Below are 8,625 nucleotides of genomic sequence, written 5' to 3'. Positions count from 1 at the left end.
ATTTTCGAAATATACAAATTATTTAAATCCCGTATTTCCGGCCTATACGGGAAATATACGGAGTTGTATACGAAGAATATACGGGAAATTTAATCCCTGTATTTTCGAAATATACAAACTATACATATCCCGTATATCCAGAATATACGGGAAATATACGGGGTTGTATATGAAACATAAACGGGAAATATACGTCCCGTATTTTCGTAATATACGGATTTATGTATTCCCGTACACCAGACATATACGGGAATATACGGTGTTGTATACGATCAGAATAACCCTTTTTAGAATTTCCCGTATTTCAATAATATACGGGGTATCGTATACTAAGAATTCCGTATTTCATAGTATACGGAAATCCGTATTTTATTAGTATACGGACTTTTAAATATACAAGCCCCGTACACGCCCGTATTTTAGTTTTCCCGTATTTCTTCCCGTATATGGGTAATATACGGGATCCCGTACACTCCCGTATATTAACTCTTTTTTCGCAGTGTTCTCCACTGGTAGAATGTGACAGGATTTAAATCATTGTTGACCAACTGTGCAGTGTTATGACCTTTCTTTGATGACTGACACACTGTGTCAGCAATATCATGTATTATCAAAGGTCTCAGCATTCACCCTCCTACACAGATTCTTCTAAATTCAAACGTGCAAGTCAGGTTCAAACTTTGCATGGTCTGTGATCATTGTTGAATAGTCAATCGATCTGTGATATCCTGTAACAAATAAGTAAAACATATTATTTTAGATAATTAACCTAGGATTCTCTTTATTTAATAAAAGCAGAGTTATCACTATTTGATAATAGATGATTCTTTAATTTCTTACAACCAGTGCTCTAAAATATTGACAAACAGACTGACAACAGCGTGCTGTCAGTATATGAAATGTACTAGATTTTGATTACTGCAAATAGGATGTTCTAAAAAACATTTTTTGGATTTATTGGGTTAACCCTTAACCTGCTTAATTTGTAAAATTGACTACTCCATCTTTAAATAGAAACAGTACCATTTATAGCTTATAGGGGGTTCTCACAGAAAATTTGCTAAGTATCAAACACTGCAGATCATGATCAGACTGCACAGATGTGCAGGTTGATCTTGATCTGCACTGGTTGCAAAGACAGACATAGCTGCCTCATGCAGCCTAAGGATTAAAAGTATACACTGTTTTAACAGCTATCAAAAATGGTTGTTACCTAGTAAAAGTCTCCACAGACCGTACCACAGCAAGATGTTATTTCTATCCTACATGTAGCTAGCAGCATTGTCAAAATGGAATACCAATACAGGTAGTGATGTACCATGCTCACAAGTTGTCTGCCCCTTAACCAACTGAGTTGCTTCATAAACAAGAGGAAACACTTGCCTTCCTGAAAAAAGATTAAAAAGTCTTTGGTAAAAGTATCTGTTATATTCATGTATCTCAGGAACCTTTACAGTCTTCATTCTAATCTATATTCTTGGTGCAATAAAACTGGTAAAATAATTCAATCACATCACAATGTCTAAGTCAAGAATGGATTAATTAAATTTGAAAATAATCACATTACAATTAAACTAAATTACAATTAATTGATTTCCTTCGAATACTTAATTAAAATTCCTGTTATTTAGAACTATATTCTACAAGTTAATGAGATATTAACTTATACACATGTACATGTTGTGCTAAGCATTCAAGTTATCCATGTACTTATTGAGTGCCACAGACTTTTCTCAGGCTAATAGCCAATGTAATGAAGACTTTACACCAACTGATCCTCCTCAAAACCAGATTGTTGAAATTAAATTTTAATAATGCCAGTTTTGTCAGTTTAAGCCATTTAATAGTCATAGTACATGTACATACATTGTACAAATCATTAGTGTAGAAGTAGACTTATTTTGAATTGGCTCCAACAAAACCTAGACAGAGGTCTAAATAAATAATATATTGCAGTAAAATTTTAATAAGAGCCATTAGCTGCATGTTACTTACCTGATTCCTCAAAGCACATCCAAAATATGTTACATTTTCTTGGGATCTTAAAGTAAACAGACCAATTTCCTGGCTGTTGTAGGGTATATGAACCAGCTGTATAGTGGAATGAACCATCAAAGGAACAAGGAATATTATCTGAAAGAAGATACATTACATGTACTGTAAACATCACTAAAAATCAAAAACGTCATGAATACTAAATTAATAATGTGATTGTGAAAGGTTTCATTAACTTACCACAAAATACTATAAAAGTTATTATACTATGAATCCATTTTTTAAAGGATCATAAATTGTTTTACACACAGCAAGGCTAAAAAATTTCAAAATTAAGAAGATTTTCATTATATGGCATCCAAATTTCTATCCTATAGAGGTTTTCTAGGTATCCGGTAATCAATTTTAAAATATTATATACGCCTTACAGGTGAATATTCAAACCTATACCAAAAAATGATAAAATAAATTTATTTCCTTACAGTATTCATATATAAAAAGATCGCCGAACAGCGAGAAAAACATTCGCGGAGAGGCTAGTCATATTGTTGCCGGACAGCTAGAATGCAGGGTAGGCGTCCGGTTACCGGACATCTGCATATTTCCTTTTAAAATACCTTGGCTACTACTTGAGAGGCGACTTTTCGAGAAATGATGTGATACAGGCAGGCATCTATAAGTCTGCATCAAATTTATTAATTATCATTGCTACATGTATATTGTATTTTTCCATAATAATGCTTACTATGAAAATGAACTAAAATTATTTGATGAATCCTGGTCACCTCGAGTAAGAAGCTGCCTGCCTTCAATAATCTTTGTGATAACCCAACTGGCCATTTTATATTAAATACACAGGCATAGTGAAATCATCTGTGTTTAGTGGCCACAAGATAAATTTCATAAATTTCCCTCGGTATGTTTTGGATTCACTTCCGGGTAAAAGACCGACTTATTTCAGTGAAAATTTCAAATATATTAGAGAATCTTCATTAACTACTGTTTATGAACGGTACTTACTAAATCAGTAAACAGTATTACAAGTCTCAGATCCCTTCATCGTTGAACAAAAGGTAGTTAATCAAAAGTAAACTTCACATGCTTCCCTGATAAAATCCGAAACCGGAAACATAGCAAAGGGGAAACAACTGATTTTGAAGGTGACGATTTTGAACGAAATATTTTGCCTCAGGCGTAATACCACTATTTTTTTACAGGTCTGATGTCTAAATATTCTTTCTGTAGTAGGCTGTTATCAATCATGTAATAAGCAGTCGTACTTTAACGGTCAAACTTTTGCTAATTAAAACATGTGTAAGAAAGCTGTGCGCGTAAACTTGGCGCAACTTTAAACGTCGTTTCTCGATATTACGTCATGCCGCATCTGGACCGATTTTCAAAGACGACGTCACATATAATATCGGGGTCTTTCAACTCTGTTATATTCGTTACCCGCTATCGTCCGGTAATACGCCATCAGAAAACACAATGTTCTAGCTAATGACATAATTCAGACGTCCTAAAGATATGACTGTCATGACAGGACCCCTGCCAATGCGCATTGACACTGGCGAATCTTCATGTTAAAACAATAGATGCATAAGTCATTTATAAACTAAATACATCGTGTCATATTTCATAAACGGTTCTAACATGATTGGATTGGATTTCCAGTTAAACATAGAAGATAGTCAAGCTCTGTATATTCTTTAATAAAAAACGGTTCACGCGCAGACCGTTAAGAACAAACCCGGGCAAATCTCTGCGTTATAGCTTTTCGCTACATTGTTAATACGCTCGGAATATTATACTTTCCGCTAAATACTTTTCATTTTTTGAGCGGGCTTGCAATCCGGACCCGGATAACAGCGTATCTCAAATAATTGAAATTGAATACTAACGTAGTTCCAAGTTAAAATTAATCAATAAAAATAGGTCAAAATGTATTCAACTGCGAATGGGTTATGTTTATTTGCATAATGATGTAACACCCTTCAAATCTGTAGTCATCAATATATATTTAGGCTTTTGATATTTGTATAGTGTAATTTTCCACAATTAATATATGCAAATGTGTAGTTTTACTCAAACCAAGGCTAGAGGGAATGACTGTGTGCTTTTTCAGTAAGGTTCATAAACAGGCTCAGTCAAACAGAGTATGTAACATTTTCATTTCGTTTGTCTCACTGGGCGACCTATACGTTTTATTTTTCCTTTTATATTTCGCTAGTTTGTGCATAGTAGGGAAATTAAGACCAATAAGCAGGTATCTTGATCATCAAATCTTTGCCAGACTGTTGAATTTGGAGATAACGTTCTGTCTGTTCACATCTCTCTTGAGCTGATTACACAAAATGAACCCTCTAATTAATTAAAGAAGAATCTAAAAACTTTGATGAGTTCACTCACTTCTGAGATGTGGCACGTTTTTCACAGAGGTAACACTGTTTCGATATTTCTAATTATTTTTTACCAAGCGGACGGTGGCTCTATGTTGTACTTTCATCAATATTATAAATACTAATTGTAATATTTAGGGGCAGAGAAAACAATATTATATTGTGTGTTCGCAAGGGAACCAGACATTTCGATATAAATGTTGCTTGATCATTTACTTTTGTTGATGGTGTTCCTACCCTGCACAAGCATTAACTATTTACAATACGTTTGAAGCTGATAAGTTTAAAGGAAATAACTGCACGATTGTTACATGTTTTCATGACAAAGAATGTTATATAAATAAGATCTGATGCATAATTTCTACTTTGTATCCTACTCTTTCATTTTGCAATTGCTATACTGTAATATATTTCATACCGTTCTTTATTTACAAGATATTTGGGAGTAACTGTTACCCTATCTAGAGAATTCATTCTATTTTTTTTGTCTGCTTTCGTCCATTAAAATAATGCCCTCTTTTTCAACACCAGTAACATTTCTACAGCTGTAAATTTTATGCATATTTACAGTTGTACCTTTTTCATTTTAACAGTTGTAAGGTTTTTAAAGTTGCATATATCGCATTTGCAAAATTCAAACAGTTCTACAGTCGTTTTACAAATGCAAATTAAAATCTACAGCCGTAAAATCAATGCTGTTACATGTATTCTGAGTAGATTTGAATAAAATTACAGGAATTTTACAGCTGTAAAATTTAGTACAGGGAGGCATATGATTCCACGACCATTTCATTAAAGATATTATATATGAAATTATTTGTCGTTCACCTCTGACTCATGTAAATGGGTTCCAGTAAATTGCTGGGGGTAGGGTATAATTTGTTGAACTGTTTTTAAAACACTCAAATGCTTTACAGAGATTATGTTTATCGTTTCAAAAAGCGACGGTGAATAAAATTAACATTAACACAACATTTTAAAATTTTATTTAATTATTTCTACTGGCATAATAACATTTTTGACATGCACTTATAGCTCCCGGGAGGGTTAGCACTATGCAGATATACAAAGTTGTTGTTTCTTTTGTGTGGGGATGGTGAGTTGTAAAACCTTATTGTTCACATTTTATGTTTTAAAAGTTATTTTTGTACAATGTAAACGTTTTTTTTGGTTATCAAATTAAATTAATACCAATGTAAACATTAGTGTCATCTTCAAATAAACAAACATTGGATATGAGGGATTCGTGGAGGTCCAGCCACTAGGTTTCACATTTATAGGTTCATTTTATAAAGGTTTAATGCAATGTACACAAGTGAACATGTACATTATTGCCAGTCGGTATTGGTGACCTCTCGTGATGGCCCTTTCGTAACTTTGTCTCCAGGGCCGTATTGTCAGCCAGATATAGTAGCCACGGTCGTATCAAAAGCTAGCATATTGTCATTTATGTTATAAGCTGTTTTGACCTACATCAACGGATGATTTTTATTTGTAAATTTAATAACGATATTTAACTTGGTCGTCACAAACTGCTTGGACAGAAATACTGTGATAGCCTTTTCTATTTACGTAGGATACCTAATCAACTGCAGGTGCCTGTATCCTGATATGTGTGCCGTTGATCACATTTGGAAAACCTGCAAGCTGGTAAAATCTAGTAGATTATTTTTCTTCTCATCTGGAGTGGGCCATGTTACAAAGTCTTTACCCGTTTACAGTTGGACACTACGCTTCCCTCTTTGATTGTGTCTGACGGAAGAGGGGGAGGACTCTCTGATAAGCAGTTTTTAAATCCTACCAGGACTGAACTGTTTTGATATCTGTCTTCTGGCCTGTTTCGTCGGGCCCTTAAGGGTGTTTCTCTTGTTGCTCTGTCTTCTGAAAAGGCATTGAGTACATACGTTTTTGGTTCTAAAGGTTTGCTTTTTATATTTTTATACACGAGCATTTTTGTGTTTTACATGCCATGCCTTTTTGTTTCCATTACGTGTGTTAGAGATTCACCTGGAGGGGATAACTTTTATTTACACTGTCCCGTGTCTTTGGAACATGATGGGGGTAAGAGTGAGGTTGGGTGCGCACCATAAACCGGTTTAAGCTCCCCAGTGGTGTTTTCGCCACTGACCGTTCCAAGGCGGTGCCCCACTGTGTTCCTTTGTTTGTTCGTTTTGTCCTTATGTGTTGGCTTTGTGTGTGTGCGCGCGCGCGTGTGTGTGTGCGTGCGTTCGTGTGTATGTTTGTGGTGTGCACGTTTGCGTGCTGTGGTTTTCATTTTGGGGAGGCTGCGTTTTTGGTGCGTGGCATTCCCTGTTTGATACTTGTCTTTGTTTTTTAAGTGACCAAGTAATGCATTGGTCACATCATCAACAGCCCGACTAACGGTCGCTTTGTTGAAGCCCATAGTGTCTCCAACGACTTGGTATATTGAACCAGTGGGAAAAAATCCCAATGCTATTAGAATGTGTTGTTTAGGGGACAGACCACTACTACGATCTGTTGACATCATAAGGTTATTCAACAGCAAATTCTAAAGATAATCAATACCATTATTTGAAAACGATACCTTTCCAACATTTCATTATTGCTAAGGTTTTTTAAATGGATTGTGTGTCTATATTCGCGTTGCTTTCTCACATTGACAAATAAAGCAGCATCCATCTTGGAAAGCTCTGTTAAATTTTAACGGAATGTAACACCACCACTGGTTGCATAGATTGAGAAAGTCAGCAGTTTTTTTCACACTCGGTTTTATTTACAAGGTTATACAGACGTCAACTATACTAACAGTCAATTCAGGTATAAATACATCAGCTTTTTAAATAGTATTTTCCCGTGTCAAACTTTTAATTAATTTTTTATTCTTAAGTCCAAAAGTTCTATAACATAATAGTCAATTCTAAAACTTCCACAGTTATTTTTAACCCGCATTTAAACCCGAGCCCAAAAAAATCGAACTTAACCGAGCTGATCTGAACCGATCCGAACTGCCAATTATCCAATCCCATTTTTGTAAAACATTTCTAACTTCCTGATTCTTAACTCAGTCCTATCTTTTCTTGACTCAGTCCTCCTCTCCCTATTCTCCTATCTTCTCTTAATTCTCTGAGTATTTATACCTGTTTTTACGAACTACAACGCAATAACATGTTTACAAGTATTTCAAAATATTCAAAGCAATTTCAAAACATGTCAATCAAAACGTCCATTATGTACTCATATAATAGTAAACAACAGAAGTGGAATCAATCACCAATGTGTATTTTCGTAAATAAATGACTGTTACTGAAACAAACAAAATAATTAGGGTCAAATCTAATAGATAAAACATTCAACGGTGATTCATTTTGTATAAATTGTAAACAACAACAATATGCTGAACAGGTAAACAAAGTAATTAACATTTCTGGCCGATTAATGAAAATTCCATCGAAAACAAAAATAAAGTAATTAAGGCTGACCAAATCAATTTCATTTGAGAATTTCGCAATATCTGATCGGTAATAATAGTAAACAAAGTCATTTAGGCCAAAACGTAATGGATAAAACACTCCGATGTTACGAAATTTGCTTGAGTAGTAAATACCAACAATGACCTACGCATGTAAACAGAATTCGTATCATTTGTAAGAATTATCAGGATTATCTACCAAAATCAATAATAGATAAAATACACACAATGATGAATTAACTGAAAACTGACCTGCGGGCTATCATTGTGTTACATCACTATCCTAATCAATCGAGAATATTCATAGTAATGAAGATTCTCAGATGTTATCGAACGTTTGCATTCACCTATTATAGATAATTTTGATAAATATATTATGGAGCATCAGAAGTAAACTATCAAGCTGTTATCTCAGACACTGTTTTCAGTTGTATATAACGCCCACTATTTTTATGAAAACTTTACTTATGCACCTATATTCAAAGATACTGCCTTTTCAACAATTTTGATAACCAAGCGAAATATATAACCTGTTACTTGTTTACCTCACTCTACATATTTGCAAAGCAAATGTTATGTAGTATATTTTTTTTCTTATACATTTCTTCAAAAACATTTAAAGTACAGGCATGACAAAATATTATTCACGGCATCATTTTTTTTTGTCCAGTTCCATTTTTCATCCGGCTGCATTTTTACAAGTCTCCGTTGCTATCGTTTCATGTCACTGTTGCTATTGACGTTTTCATTTTGCTAAAGCTATAACAATCAAATTCAAAC

At 34.2% G+C, this 8,625-nt stretch overlaps 1 long non-coding RNA gene across 1 annotated transcript; it reads right to left on the bottom strand.

The window, feature by feature from the left end:
- Positions 1–1,244: 1,244 nt before the first annotated feature.
- On the bottom strand, positions 1,245–3,350 carry LOC128559631 (uncharacterized). Its single transcript, XR_008372519.1, has 3 exons — positions 3,016–3,350; positions 1,996–2,133; positions 1,245–1,387 (listed from the first exon to the last, which is right to left on the bottom strand). It is a non-coding gene; the product is annotated as an uncharacterized LOC128559631 (long non-coding RNA).
- Between the last annotated feature and the right edge of the window lie 5,275 nt (positions 3,351–8,625).

This window comes from Mercenaria mercenaria, chromosome 9, assembly GCF_021730395.1.
Source record: "Mercenaria mercenaria strain notata chromosome 9, MADL_Memer_1, whole genome shotgun sequence".
NCBI classification, from domain to species: Eukaryota; Metazoa; Mollusca; class Bivalvia; order Venerida; family Veneridae; genus Mercenaria; species Mercenaria mercenaria.
Note: the sequence above shows the minus strand (reverse complement) of the source record. Positions and strands in the feature narration are given on the sequence as shown.